Source organism: Bos javanicus, chromosome 29 (assembly GCF_032452875.1).
Source record: "Bos javanicus breed banteng chromosome 29, ARS-OSU_banteng_1.0, whole genome shotgun sequence".
Taxonomy (NCBI): Eukaryota; Metazoa; Chordata; class Mammalia; order Artiodactyla; family Bovidae; genus Bos; species Bos javanicus.
The window spans coordinates 14,688,031-14,702,647 of NC_083896.1; positions in this window are offsets into that span (position 1 = coordinate 14,688,031).

A 14,617-nucleotide genomic window follows, 5' to 3' on the forward strand; every position below is an offset into this window, starting at 1 on the left:
ACCCCATGAGGAAATTTCCATGGGGTCGCAAAGAATCAGACACAACTCAGTGACTAACACACACAAGACATTCTGTTAAACAATTTGCTTTTATCCTGTACTCTATTTCATATTCATTGGAAAGCTCTATTCCTTCTGTTAGCACAGCATTTGTTTTTCTCACATGGTTTATCAATGCTGCTAATGAGTTGCTAATTAGCTGCCAATTCTTGTACAATTTAGAAGGACTGTTCAAAGGAATATGCCTCAATGATCTCGTCTATTTGTTTCACATGTCCATAGTCCTGTAGTACAGAAATATTATACATCAAGTTAACACAGGCTCACTGAATATGGATGTAGACAGATTAGAACTTCATTAAAAATTACTAATGTAGAGGCCTAGAAGTGCAGATGGTCCCCAACTTATGCTGGTGGGGCTTTTTCAAATTTACAATGATTCAAAAACCATATGCACTTTTTAGAAACCATATTTCAAGTTTTGCATTTCGGTCCTTTGCTGGGCTAGTGATATGCAGCATGATAATCTTTCATGAACTGGGCAGGGGCAGTGGGCCCTCAGCTCCCAGTCAGCAAAATGATCACAGTCAATACCCTTACAACTGGTCTATACACATACAATCATTCCATTTTTCATGTACATTACAATAGTTGATACATTGCATGAGATATTCAACACCATTATATAATAGGCTTTGGGCAGATGATTTTGCCCAACTGTTGGCTGATGTAAATGTTCAGAGGGTATTGAAGGTAGATGCTCAGCTGTGATGCAGGTAAAAATTTAATTTTTGACATTATATTTTCAACAGGCAATGCATTTATTGGGATATAACCCCATCATAAAACAAGGGACATCTGTATTCTTTCTTTTTCAGAAAGACAGGGTTTTAGTAAAGAAGATCCTAGGTTAGTATAGCATCACTTAATATAATGGAAAAAATATACACATCCTCATATATAAGCTTGGACCTACAGTCATGGAGTTGAATCTTAGTTCTGCTATTTACTAGTTGTGTAATGTTAGTGTTGCTGCTGCTGCTGCTAAGTCGCTTCAGTCATGTCCGACTCTGTGTGACCCCATAGACGGCAGCCACCAGGCTCCGCCGTCCCCGGGATTCTCCAGGCAAGAACACTGGAGTGGGTTGCCATTTCCTTCTCCAATGCATGAAAGTGAAAAGTGAAAGGGAAGTCACTCAGTCGTGTCCAACTCTTAGAGACCCCATGGACTGAAGCCCACCAGGCTTCTCCGTCCATGGGATTTTCCAGGCAGGAGTACTGGAGTGGGGTGCCAAGTTGCATCTTATTTATGATTTCATCTGTAAAATGGGAATAATCCTTGCTTCTGAGAGGTTTTGGTGGTGATTCAATAGAAGTACCATAGGTAAAGCATTAGCATAGTCCTTGCATATGGAAGGTTCTTAAAAATATTTTGTTTTTCTTCTCTTCCTATGATGAGTCATACTGTAATTTCTTGATTAATGTGCTCAATTCCACAATTTATCCCAAGTTATTACATAACCATGGCTTATATTTTTATAAACATGATCCCCTCAAAGTCTAAGATATGCGTGCATATTCCCAGATTTTTTTCTAAATCTGTGGCTCTAATTTACCCAGTCTCTTTTATGATGCTCTGCTTTTAAAAGTATCCATTTTTTTTGCAATGAAAGCATATATCACACATGTTATTTTTTAAATGCATGCTCCTTATAATTAACAATTTACTCTCCTAAAGGCTTAAGTAAATTTACAATTTTTGTGGTGACAGACTGATTTATTTAGTTTCTCTTCTTCCCACACTGCTTCAGAACTTTAAATTGCTTAAAGTTAGGTGATTATTTTAGAGTACTCATTGAATTTACAGTAGACTGAGGCAGAAATAGTAAAGCTTATGAAATACTGCATTCGCTACTCTGCATTTCCAAGCCCCGTTTTATTTAGACTAGAACAGTTTGGTGTTCAGGGCTGAGTGCTGTGTGTCACTCACCGTGTTTATTTATTTATTTTTTTTCTAATTTTATTTTATTTTTAAACTTTACATAATTGTATTAGTTTTGCCAAATATCAGAATGAATCCGCCACAGGTATACATGTGTTCCCCATCCTGAACCCTCCACCCTCCTCCCTCCCCATACCATCCCTCTGTGTCATCCCAGTGCACTATGGTCTCTCCCTTCCTCTTTCTTGACTATCCAGACTGTATAACCATAAGGTAGGAGAAAATCAGTCTGGCTCCCTTAGTGACCACATGGAGTAAGTTTTCCTATCTTGTTCCAAACTCTACTAACCTTCAATCAACATGCACTAAGAATGATCTGGATTTAATTATTGTAATATACGATAGTATTTATAGTGAGGATTAATTGGAATATCTAATATATTGCTCTCCTAATTTACTCTTTCCAAGTGAATACTTTCTAAAACCCTCTTTACAGGAAAACAGAAAAAAAAAAAAACTCTATCCTTTCTGACAGATGTATTGGGGTAAACACTAATAACCTATATGTATTGAAAAATAAATATTTTTATAACTACATGAACAAATGAATAGATCTATGCCCCCAAATAATCTTTATGCTATTAAAAGATTAAAAAAGTGATATGACTTTATCTAGTATGTGTTTTTAAATCTCCAAAGAATTTTAGAATTTACTGTAGTACTTCCCATACTCTCATAATTATTAGGCTGGTGCAAAAGTAATTGCGGTTTTTGCATTGTTGAAATTTGTCATTTGATATAAGAATACATTCTTAAGTAAATATGATTATGCTATACATTGTTTTAATGTAGGTTTCTTACTTTATTTTTTTGCTAGTGACATGCTGTGCATTTTATATTTAGACTAGGGAAATGATGCTAGACAAAAAGCAAATTCAAGTGATTTTTTTATTTAAGTTCAAAATAGGTCGTAAAGCAGGGGAGACAACTTGCAACATCAACAATACATTTAGCCCAGGAACTGCTAACAAAAGTACAGTGCATTTGTGGTTCAAGAAGTTTTACAAAGGAGATGAGAGACTTGAAGTTGAGGAACATAGTGGTCAGCCAGCAGAAGTTGACAACCCATTGAGAGCAATAATCAAAGCTGATCCTCTTATAGCTACATGAGAAGTTTCCAAAGAATTCAACGTCAACCGTGCTATGGCCATTTGGCATTTGAAGCAAACTGGAAAGCTTAAAAGGCTTGATAAGTGGGTGCCTCATGAGCTGACTGTAAATAAAAGAAGTCATTATTTTGAAGTATCATCTTTTATTCTACTCAACAACAATGAAAAATTTCTCGATAGGATTGCAATGTGCAATGACAAGTGGATTTTATATGACAACAGGAGACAACTAGCTCAGTGGTTGGACTGAGAAACTCCAAAGCACTTCCTGAAGGCAAACTTATACCAAAAAAGGTCATGGTCACTGTTTGGTGGTCTGCTTCCCATCTGATCCACTACGGCTTCCTGAATCCCAGCAAAACTAGTACATCAGAGAAGCATGCTCAGCAAACTGAAGAAATGCACCGAAAACTGCAATGCCTGTAGATGGTCACTGGTCAACAGAAAGGGCCCAATTCTCCATGACAACAGTCGACCACACATCATACAAGCAATGCTTCAAAAGTTGAACGAAATGGGCTCTGAAGTTTTGCCTCATCTGCCATATTTACCTGAGCTCGTACCAACCACCTATCACTTCTTCAAGCAAATCAACAACTTTTTGCAGGGAAAGTGCTTCCACAACCAGCAGGAGTTAGAAAATACTTTCCAAGAGTTCATAGAATCCCAAAGCATGGGTTTTTACACTACAGGAATAAACAAACTTATGTCTCGTTGGCAAAAATGTGTTGATTGTAATGGTTTCTATTTTGATTGATAAAGATCTTTGGGCCTAATTATAATGATTTAAAATTCACAATACAAAACTACAATTACATTTGCACAAACTTGATACTTAGGATGTTTCTTAAAATATATAGTGTCCTGGGTCCCATATAAGAACAAAATAAATACAATTCCCAGGTGAAATACTAGAGAATATAGCTTTATAAAAAGCATTTCAGATTAAGCTTATAGTAAGGAAAGTTTGAAAAATTGTTCTACTGTGGGGTGGGAGGTGAAAGTTGAGATTTGATGAGTAAGTTGCTAAAATAAAATCACTTTGTACAACCCATCTATAAAGACAATGCTGGTTGTGGTGTAAATGATCATTCAAGGAGACATTCTCCAATCAATATGTACCTGAAGTCCTCTGTAAAAAATATTATACATTATAAGGATATAATTAATGTTTCAAAATTTAAAAATGCATGTCCACATATAATCCCCTTTTCCTATTATTCCTCCATGGTTATGTATTATTATCTTCAGTTTTTTTGATGAGGAAACATAGTCTCTGATACTGTGTTTTGCTTCAAATTCACATAGCTGGAGTTCTTTCTAATAAAGTCACATTTTTATTTTAAGATATTATTATAGCACAGTTGACTTACAATGTTGTGTTAGTTTCCACTCTACAGCAGCGTGAATCAGTTATACTCTTTCTTTGACTACTTTCTCATGTGGGTCATTACAGATTATTGAGAAGAGTTCCCTTTGCTATATGGTAGGTTCTTATCCTATATCCTTGCCTGGAAAATTCCAAGGAAACAGGAGCCTGGCAGGCTGTAGTCCATGGGGTCACAAAGAGCTGGACACGACTGAGTGACTAACACACACACACACACACACACACATTTTATATATAGCAGTGTGTATATGTCAATCTCATCCTCCCAATTTATCTCTATCCCCCTTCCCCCCCACCTCCAGTAACAATAAATTTGTTTTCTACATCTGTGACTCTATTTCTATTTTGTAACTAAGTTCATTTGTATCACTTTTTGGATCCCACATATAAGTTATATCATATGATATTTGTCTTTCACTGTCTAACTTACTTCAATTGAAACCTAAAATAAGCAGATTTTGAGGTAATTTACAAAAGGAGGCATATTGAGAACCAAGTTACTCCAAGTGTCAAAGTATCTTCACCTACGATCTTGGAAATAGTCAAGAAGATTCAGTCCCACTCCTTTCCTAAGTCTGGGCTCCTTTCTTTGTCTTTGTCTAGACCAAGGTTGAGAATCCTTCAGGTTGTGTTAGAGTATGCTAACATTTCCTGAAAGTGGCGTACAGAGTAGTGAAGGACGTTAGTACAAGAGACAGGCTAAGTTCAATTTCTGATTCTATCTCTAGGTAGCTATGTGGCCTTGCGGTTTTTGCTCAACTCTGGAGAATCCCACGGAGAAGGCAATGGCACCCTACTCCAGTACTCTTGCCTGGAAAATCTCATGGACGGAGGAGCCTGGTGGGCTGCAGTCCATGGGGTCGCTAAGAGTCGGACACGACTGAGTGACTTCACTTTCACTTCTCACTTTCATGCATTGGAGAAGGAAATGGCAACCCACTCCAGTGTTCTTGCCTGGAGAATCCCAGGGACGAGGGAGCCTGGTGGGCTACCGTCTATGGGGGTCGCACAGAGTCGGACACGACTGAAGTGACTTAGCAGCAGCAGGAGAATCCCAGGGACGGGGGAGCCTGGTGGTCTGCCATCTATGGGGTCACACAGAGTCGGACACGACTGAAGTGACTTAGCAGCAGCAGCTGTATCTCAGCATCACAGTGCAAAACAGTGATAATAATCAAACTTATATCCTTAGGTTCTAATGAGGATTAACTGGATAATAAATGTAAAACACTCAGAAAAGTCACTTACATGCAGTAAATACTCAGGTGTCTGGTTTTGCAGTAAAGCATTTGCCTGCAATGCAGGAGATACAGGTTCGATCCCTGGATGAGGAAGATCCCCTGGAGTAGGAAATGGCAACCCACTCCAGCATTCTTGCCTGAGAAATCCCACTGGAGAGAGGAGCCTGGTAGGCTACAGTCCATGGGGTCACAAAGAGTCAGACAGGACGGAGCGTGCGTGCACGTTGGTTCATTCATGGTTGGGCACATTATCAGGCTCTGGCAATTTCTTTTCCATTTGAAAGGGAAAAAAGCAGACCCAATTAGGTTTCCTACTTTAAAGTCTCAGCTCTAATGACTTGTTCAGAGAAACTGAGTAAAGTCCGCTGGGTCATGGTGAATCATGATGGGTGCACAGTGACTCACTTTTGTGCATCAGAATCACCTGGAGGCCTTGGTAAAACACAGATCACTGGTCTCCATCCATAGAATGTCTGATAGGTGGTGCTAGTGGTAATACGGTGATAAAGAACCCTTCTGCCAGTGCAAGAAACCTAAGAGATTTGGAGTCAGTCTCTGGGTAGGGAAGATCCTCTGGATGCAGAAATGGCAACCCACTACAGTATTCTTGCCTGGAAAATCCCATGGGCAGAGGAGCCTGACGGGCTATAGTTCATGGGGTCTCAAAGAGACAGACATGACTGGAGCAACTTAGCACACCCTTAGAACATTTGATCGTAGAAGGCAATGGCAACCTACTCCAGTACTTTTGCCTGGAGAATCCCATGGACGGAGGAGCCTGGTAGGCTATAGTCCATGGGGTCGCTAAGAGTCGGACACAACTGAGCAACTTAATTTTCACTTTCACTTTCATGCATTGGAGAAGGAAATGGCAACCCACTCCAGTGTTCTTGCCTGGAGAATCCCAGGCATGGAGGAGCCTGGTGGGCTGCCGTTTATGGGGTCGCACAGAGCTGGACATGACTGATGCGACTTAGCAGCAGCAGCAGCAGCACGTTTGATGCTCTAAGTCTGGGTGATGTGATGTTGCTGTTTTGGGATCAGACTTTGGCGTGGCATAGACCATCAGATCAGACTATGGAAGGTCTTGGAAAGACATTTAATGAATCTGGGTTTTCTATTGAGAAGTCAGGTAATGACAGAAGGTAAAAATTAAACGATTGTCACCAGTATATAAGAATGTTCTTCAATGATAAATATAGATTTGATTTTGGTATCCAGATTCTTATTTTCCAAACTTATTTGTTATCTTCGACCTTTTCATACAACCATTGTCCTAATTTGTCAACTTTCTAGGACCCTGCATCACTGTTCCATGGTTTGGTATTTCTCTGTCCTTAGGAAAATGATCCTAAGTTTTAGGGAGAATACAAATCAGCTGAGTAGTTAACTGTAGATCTCTGGGCCTCACAGACACATCTGATGCAGTATATTTGACAGAGACCACAGATACTGCCTTTTCTCCTGCACCCATTTTGCTTTGATTCAGGTGATTTCTGAAGAACATTTGGGGAATAAATTAAGATTTTGCTCAAATTCCACCTGCTATTGAAGCAAAACAAACTGCTGCACTTTGTTTTTCATTTTTAAAATGTAATTTTTATTTTTAGGTAACCTTTCAGTCCAATTTGTTACATTTCATTAAAATCTGCTTGGTCTACTTCTTTTTCCAATTTCAGCACTTGGTATAAGGCATTTATAGAAAAGTGACTTGAAAGCAATTTAACCACAAGCTCAGCCAAATTAATTTAGGGGGAGTTTAGTAAACAGCCCTTGCTTTCTGTACTTAAGTGATCAATTTCCACACCTGCTTTTCCTTCCAGATGGAGTTAATTAACATTAAAATTATTGCCTATAGCTGAGGCTTTTTTTTTGATAATTCACAGCTCTCCAGCTGTATCCAGATTCTTACATTTCTGAAAATTAAAACAACAGCAACTCTCATCTCTATAAGAAGCAGATTTGTCACTGAACTATTTCAAGATATGCACGTAAGATCTTGAAGGAAAGAAAACTAACGTGTGAAGTGGACCCTTTATGCCAGGCGTGTTCTCATGTAAGATCTAGCACAATTCTCATAGCTATCTCCTAAGTGGTCTGAGTCTATGATCCATTTCACATGTAAAGAGGTTGAAGATTAGGAAAGTTTTGTAGCTGTTTGGATGTTCCACAATTAAGTGGTCAAGTCAGAATGCAAATCACATTTTAATAAAAATCATGTTCTTTCTGCTATGCTGATGTTGGTTTGCAAACTTGCCCCGACATGCAGAGGACAAAGAAAGATCAAAGAAAGAGACAGAATGCTCCAGATTTGCAGGTGGCAATTGAATTCAGCAAAAGAACTTGCATACAAGACTTATCTTAGGTGTCCCCAAGATGACTGGATCTCTACACCTGCCAGACTCTTACAGATTTATATGGAGGCCCTAATATGGTTTAGTCATGCATTCAGTCCAGATAGTTTCAATGGCACCTTGCTCTGCCAAGGTCGTGTCCTTGAAATGACTTCCTGACCATGTGAACAATGGGTGGATATCCTATATTCCAAGGACAGAGGAGGGTGTGGGGAGTTTCTGATTCTCTGGGTCCTGCTCATGTGTCAACAGGACACATGACCTTCTCCCACCTTCCTATGAACTTCTCCTACAACTAGTTTTGGCTTAGACTGAGGTGAAGGTTGGAAATTCCTATGGAGTGTGAAATAAAATTTGTGGTTTTGTTTTAGTTTGAAGGTGGTAGTGTCATTGCTCAGTCGTGTCCAACTCATTTTAACCCCATGGATTGTAGCCCACCAGGCTCCTCTGTCCTTGAACTTCTCCAGGCAGGAATACTAGAGTGCGTAGCCAGTCCCTTCTCCAGATCATCTATCCAACCCAGAGACTGAACCTGCATCTTCTGCATTGCAAACAGATTGTTTACCTCCTGAGCCACTGGGGAAGACCTTCGGGGTAGTTTGTGCTGTGCTGTGCTCAGTTGCTCAGTCGTGTCTGAGACTTTGTGATGCCATAGACCATAATCCTCCAGGTTCCTCTGTCCATGGGGTTCTCCAGGCAAGAATATTGGAGTGGGTTTCCATGTCCTCCTTGCACACACATATACATAAGTATAAAAATGTGTAGGCACCCCAGTGTAGAGTGATGATAAAATTCCATAATTCTAGTTTACTACCTGCATTGAAAATGGTTGAGGAGCGGGTCAAAGGTAATACAGAGGCAAAATGACCATTGTGATAGAGTTCAGGCACAATAATGAGGTAGATAGAAGATACTGTAATCGGAAGGGGGATTTGGTGCCAAAATGGTTATTTTGGGGATAAACAGTTTCCCCTAGTACTTCTCATGAAATTTTTCTTATTCTTACTTTTAATGAGATGTTTGAGTTAGAAATATTCTTTTCAAAATGCTGCCTTCTGAGTAAGTTTGGGGCAGTTATTCACTTTTTTTTTTTTTTTTAATCTCACAGTAACAATCTCATTCACTTAAATGTAATAACCTAAGAAGCATAAAAGGATACAAATCTGAATGACTAATATAGTTAGGAATATTATTCATCATCATCTTTTCATGCAAGGTCTTTGGCTTGCTTTAGAGAAACTAGTGGCTTCTTTCTGTACAGAATTGTTTGGTGACTGAAGCTAAAGGGGAATATAGCTAAAATGCTCTTCTAAAGGAGACATCTCATATATATAGAAAAATATATAGATTTGTGTATAGAAATGCACAAATATACACATATATACACACAGTCCATTCTCCTTATTGGAAGTTGTTATAGTCTTTAAAATTACCACAAACACTAACCTAAGGAAAACTAACCCATTATTCTTAAGAAACATACAGGGTTAGGTTCCTATGAACCTAACCTAACCTGGTCACATTTTTTTCAGCTGGTAAGTATGTGATCTTATCTGATGTTTGAATACATCTTACTGATTTTATTTTGTTGATCCCTTCACCTTGAACTCACAGTCAACAGCACTGTAACTCAATGTTGAACAAAGCTTGTCTAACTCCTGTGTTTTCTGCATAAGGCACATTGCAGCCTTCTGGAGCTTAGAACATTTGACACCACTTAAACACTGTACCTGGGGGCCATTATAAATAGTGATATCACCAGTATTAATAAAGCAGAAATATGAGAAAAATGTAGCATTAAATAGACCACAGGAAGAGCACACTTGCTTTCAGTATGAGCTTAAACAAGAAAGCAGAGCATCTCCTTGTTTGACTTCAGCTGGTAACAGGCACGCCAGGTGGTCCTAACTCTCCACCACTCTGTGCATATCACATGAGCAACAAATATATTTTAGCTGGTACATACTTTTTTAAATACTGAATCCACAAATAATGAAGAGAGACACACTATTCATATCACTTACAATTTACTTAAAATGTAGTAATATCCTCAGTAATAGCAATATACCCTCCCCAACAAAGAATGTTTTATGTTTAAGGCATATTTTGTTTGGAAAGAATTAGCTTAAAGCAGCTCATTTTTCCATTAGATTTGCAATGAATATGAAAGAGTGTTCTTACACAGTCAAGGATACTGCTCAAACTGACTGGCTTTGACTTCTGATCCCATTTGAAGCTTTCTAGCACTTATGCAACTCTCCAAGGTACCCTGTAACTTAAGAGGAGTTAAGTGACATTTTGGAGGCTTAGTGTAAAATTTGATATTTTTTGTTGAAGAATTTGACCTGTGTCTTAAATTTCTATCTCTCTCAGCATTAAATTATTCAAAAAACTATAAAGCAAAGGGAAATCATTTAATATAAGTTTTTTGGAGGTGGGTGGAAAGTGTTGTTTGCTTCACATTTTGTTTTAACCAAAATCCTAAGGAAATAAGCTAGGATTATTTAATGCCTACCCTTCATTGCTATGCAATGAAATATCCTCAAACACAGTGGTTGAGAAGACAAGCGGTTTAGTCTCCCTCATGAGTCTTTGGGTTGGTTCCTCTGTGCTTGCCTGGGTAATTCCGCTTGCAGCTACAGGTCAAGTGTCAACAGAAGTGGTTCTGCCCCAGCAGCTCTCAGCCTCTTGGCAATGTAGAGCTAGGATGGAGCTCTCACAAAAGCAGTAATACCCAAGGCCTCATTAGGAGTTCTCAGGTGGTGCTAGTGGTAAAGAGCACTCAAGAGAGGTAAGAGATGCAGGTTCAATCGCTGGGTCGGGAATATCCCCTGGATGAGAGCGTGGCAACTCACTCCAGTATTCTTGCCTGGAGAATCCCATGGATAGAGGAGCCTGGACGGCTACAGTCCATGGGGTCGACTGAAATGACTTAGCATGCAGCACACATAAGAACTAGGCTTGGAATTGTCAAGCTCTCACCACTGCCTTTTTCTACAGCCAAAGTAAGTCACAGGGCTCAACCTGAACTCAAGGAGTGGGTAAGTATAATCGTTCTCTTTAGAAGGAACTGCTAGAATATCAGATAGTCTCATTTGTCTATATCATCACTAATGAGAAAAAATTGTTAGGAAGCTATTAAGCTCACAGTGATGCATGTAAATTTTTCAAAATCCTAGTTTTTTGTTTAAAAGCTTAAATTTTATGAATGGTAATAAGATTATTGGAGTCAACTGATCAGGTTTAAGATTTCTTTTGCAACCAAACTTAAGGAAGGACCACTTGTAAATTTGGGATATAATATCAAATAAGATGATATTCAATATTTTTAAGTTCTTCAACCAAAATAGTATATCAGAGAAAAGCTGAGAGCAGAAGCCTATGTGACTGTAGCTCTTTTTTAGTGAGATAGATATTCAAGAGTTTTGCAAAAATATAAAACAGTGCCACTCATTACACTGCCTTCATATGTTTTGGAAGACATAGTATTTATTTTTAATAAAAATGTTATTTATGTTGGAAAAGAAGCAATTTTCAAAGTTACAGAGCAAAGGATGTGGCTACAGGGAGGGAGGAGGAACCGAAACCATTGACTCAACGTACGATACCTGTTATGTGTTTGGCACTTAGCTGATTCTGCTTCACATGCTTTAGCAGATGTAACACATTCTCTTTTCCCTTCTCTACTTCTTTCTCTATTCCTTTCTGGTAAATATGTTCATTAGCCCAATTATAAAGTGAAGACTAGAGTGTCAACGTCAGCTGCTTAAAATTAGTAAGTGAAAGAACCAGATTCACAGAAAGGGTCACAAGAGTTCAGACCTGAGCTCTTAATGACAGCACTGTTTTGTTCAAAAGGGGGAAGCCTAGTACATAATAGAACCAGAAATCAACCAGCAGATTTGTCTGTCTTCACAGGCAATGCTCCATCACTCATACATACAACATCTTTTATATAGAACAGAAACCTTAATGGAAAAAGCTTTCTTACTGAAATAACCGATTTCTCTCCCTTCTCTCAGAACCCATATCTGATATGCCGTTTACTCTCAGATTATAATATCTTTCAAATTCATCAATAATTAATTGTTTCTCACCATTTCCATCACTATTAGGATGATCCAATCCAACACCTTTCAGCAGGATAACTGTAGTAACTTAGCTCATTTCCTTGCTTATACATTACTTAAAACCTGGATCTAATATTCATGAGAGCAACCAGGGTGGTCCTTTTAGTACGGATTAATTTTTGGTCAAAACCAGCTCTGCAGTGTACATGGAGTAAAGTGCAGTCTCTTTCCAATGCTCTGCAAAGCTCTCTCTAATCAGATCTCTGTCCCCCTTTTCTGATTTGGCTCCTTCTCCCACTGTTTTCCCCTTCATTCATTCTCCTCCAGTCACACTGATCACCTTGCCATTTATCAAAACAAGGTAGGTTTTGGTCCTCAAGCTTAAGGCCTGGCTTTTGTACTGAAATTCTCTCCTGGAGTCAACCTTAATGGAAATGTTTACTTCCCTTATCTCTTTCAGCTGTTTGCTGAAATGTCAGTGAGCTTGCCTTGACACCCAGTGTAAGACTGAAAATTCCCTCCTCCGTTGCCCCAAGTCAGTTTCTACCCTACAATCCTCAGGCCCTTTATTCTACTTTGCTTTTTCCTTTTTGCCCAAGTCTTTTAATCTGATAACAAATCATGTAATGTAGTGACGTATTATTTATTGTCCATCATCCATTTTTAGAAAATAAACTCAAGGAGGTAGGTTCTTTAGTCTGTGCTATTGACTCTTGTATCCTAAACAGTAAGAAGAGTGTCTGCAGATAAATTCTTGTTGAACCAATGAATGAACTGCTTATGGAGGCAGAGTTTCCATATTGTATAAAATTTGGAAAAAGACCAATCTAGTTTTGTAATGAATGCAGGATCTACAAATTGCTACTTTTGTGACTTTGAGCAAATTAGTGGCTAAGAGCCCCCAGTTTCTCTGAATGAAGAGCAGACTGTCAAGATCTCTTGAAACAACCTTCATTTTTGACAGTTGCATGGTAGTTGGAATTCCAACATCTGGGCACTGGAGTTTAGCCAAGAAGTAGCAGTTTACCAAAAGAGGGGCAATGTTGTTTCTAATCATGTGGACACCAGCTACATTTTTAATTAAAAAAAAATTATTTATGTATTTTATTTTTGGCTGTGCTGGGTCCTTATTGCGAGTTTTCTCTATTTTCAGCGAGCTGGGGCTACTCTGTAGTTCTGGTGCACAGGCTTCTCGTTGCTTCGGCTTCCCTTGTCCAGAGCACAAGCTCCAGAGCATGCAGGCTTCAGAAGTTGCTACTGGTGGGCTCAGCTGTGGTCCCAGGGCTCTAGAACACAGGCTCAGTACTTGTGGCACACTGACTTAGCTGTACCACAGGATGTGGGATCTTCCTGGATCAGGAATCAAAGCCGAGTCTCCTGCATTGGCAGGCAGATTCTTTACCACCAAGCCACCAGGGCAGCCCTCGGCTACATTTTAAAGATTCATTTATAGCTCCCCTTAAAATGGAGAACGGCCACTTAGAGCAAGTCGTCTTCCTTCCCCTTCCCCCTGCAGTCAGTTGTTCTTCCTTCAGTTCCAAGCATGGAGCACCATGCTATCTTGATATTTCTTTATTCTCATAAGTAGAGCCATTCTTTTGGTATAAAGTTACTAGGACAATCAGCCGTTCAGAATGGAAAATACTTAAATGAACTTATTTACAAAACAGAAAGAAACTCACAGACCTAGAGAATGAATTATAAAAGGGTGAGGGGAAGGGACAGTTAGGGAGTTTGGTATGGACATGTACACATTGGTATATTTAAAATGGATAACCAACAAAACCTACTGCAGAGCACATGTAACTCTGCCCAGTGTTATTTGGCAGTCTGGACAGGATGGGGTTTGGGGGAGAATGGATACATGAATCCTTTGCTGAGTGCTTTGCTGTTCTCCTGAAACTATCACAGCATTGTTAATTGGCTATACCCCCAATACAAAATAAAAAGTTTAATTTAAAAAATTTCCATGTGGAATGTAAGCGATGGTATGAGTGTGTGGGTGGGGGTAGGTGTTCACTAAATGTTGAAATATACTTTGAGGTACACAGAGTCACTTTCAAAAATCCAAAAATAAATATAAATTGGAGAAGTTATAACTGTGAAATAATAGCCATATCCTTTTACTAGACCCTTTTCTGTCAGAAATAGAATTATTTCTTTCCTGCATAATCTATTTACCAGTTTTGAGTTCATCCCATATTCCTCTGAAGAGTTGTGTGTGTGTGGACAATTCAATCTGTTCTCTTATTTCTAATAAGAAACATATTAGGTAACTAAGAACCAAATAATGATACTGTTGCAGGGAATCGATCAGTGAGGTTCTCTAACTGACATCAGATACTTCTTTAGAACATTTTGCAGACTCATCTTTTCAACTTACCTTCCAAGGATTGTAAAGTTGGCGTGATGAATCTCTCTGGCTAATTTCAATCTCTTATTTTTTCTCAT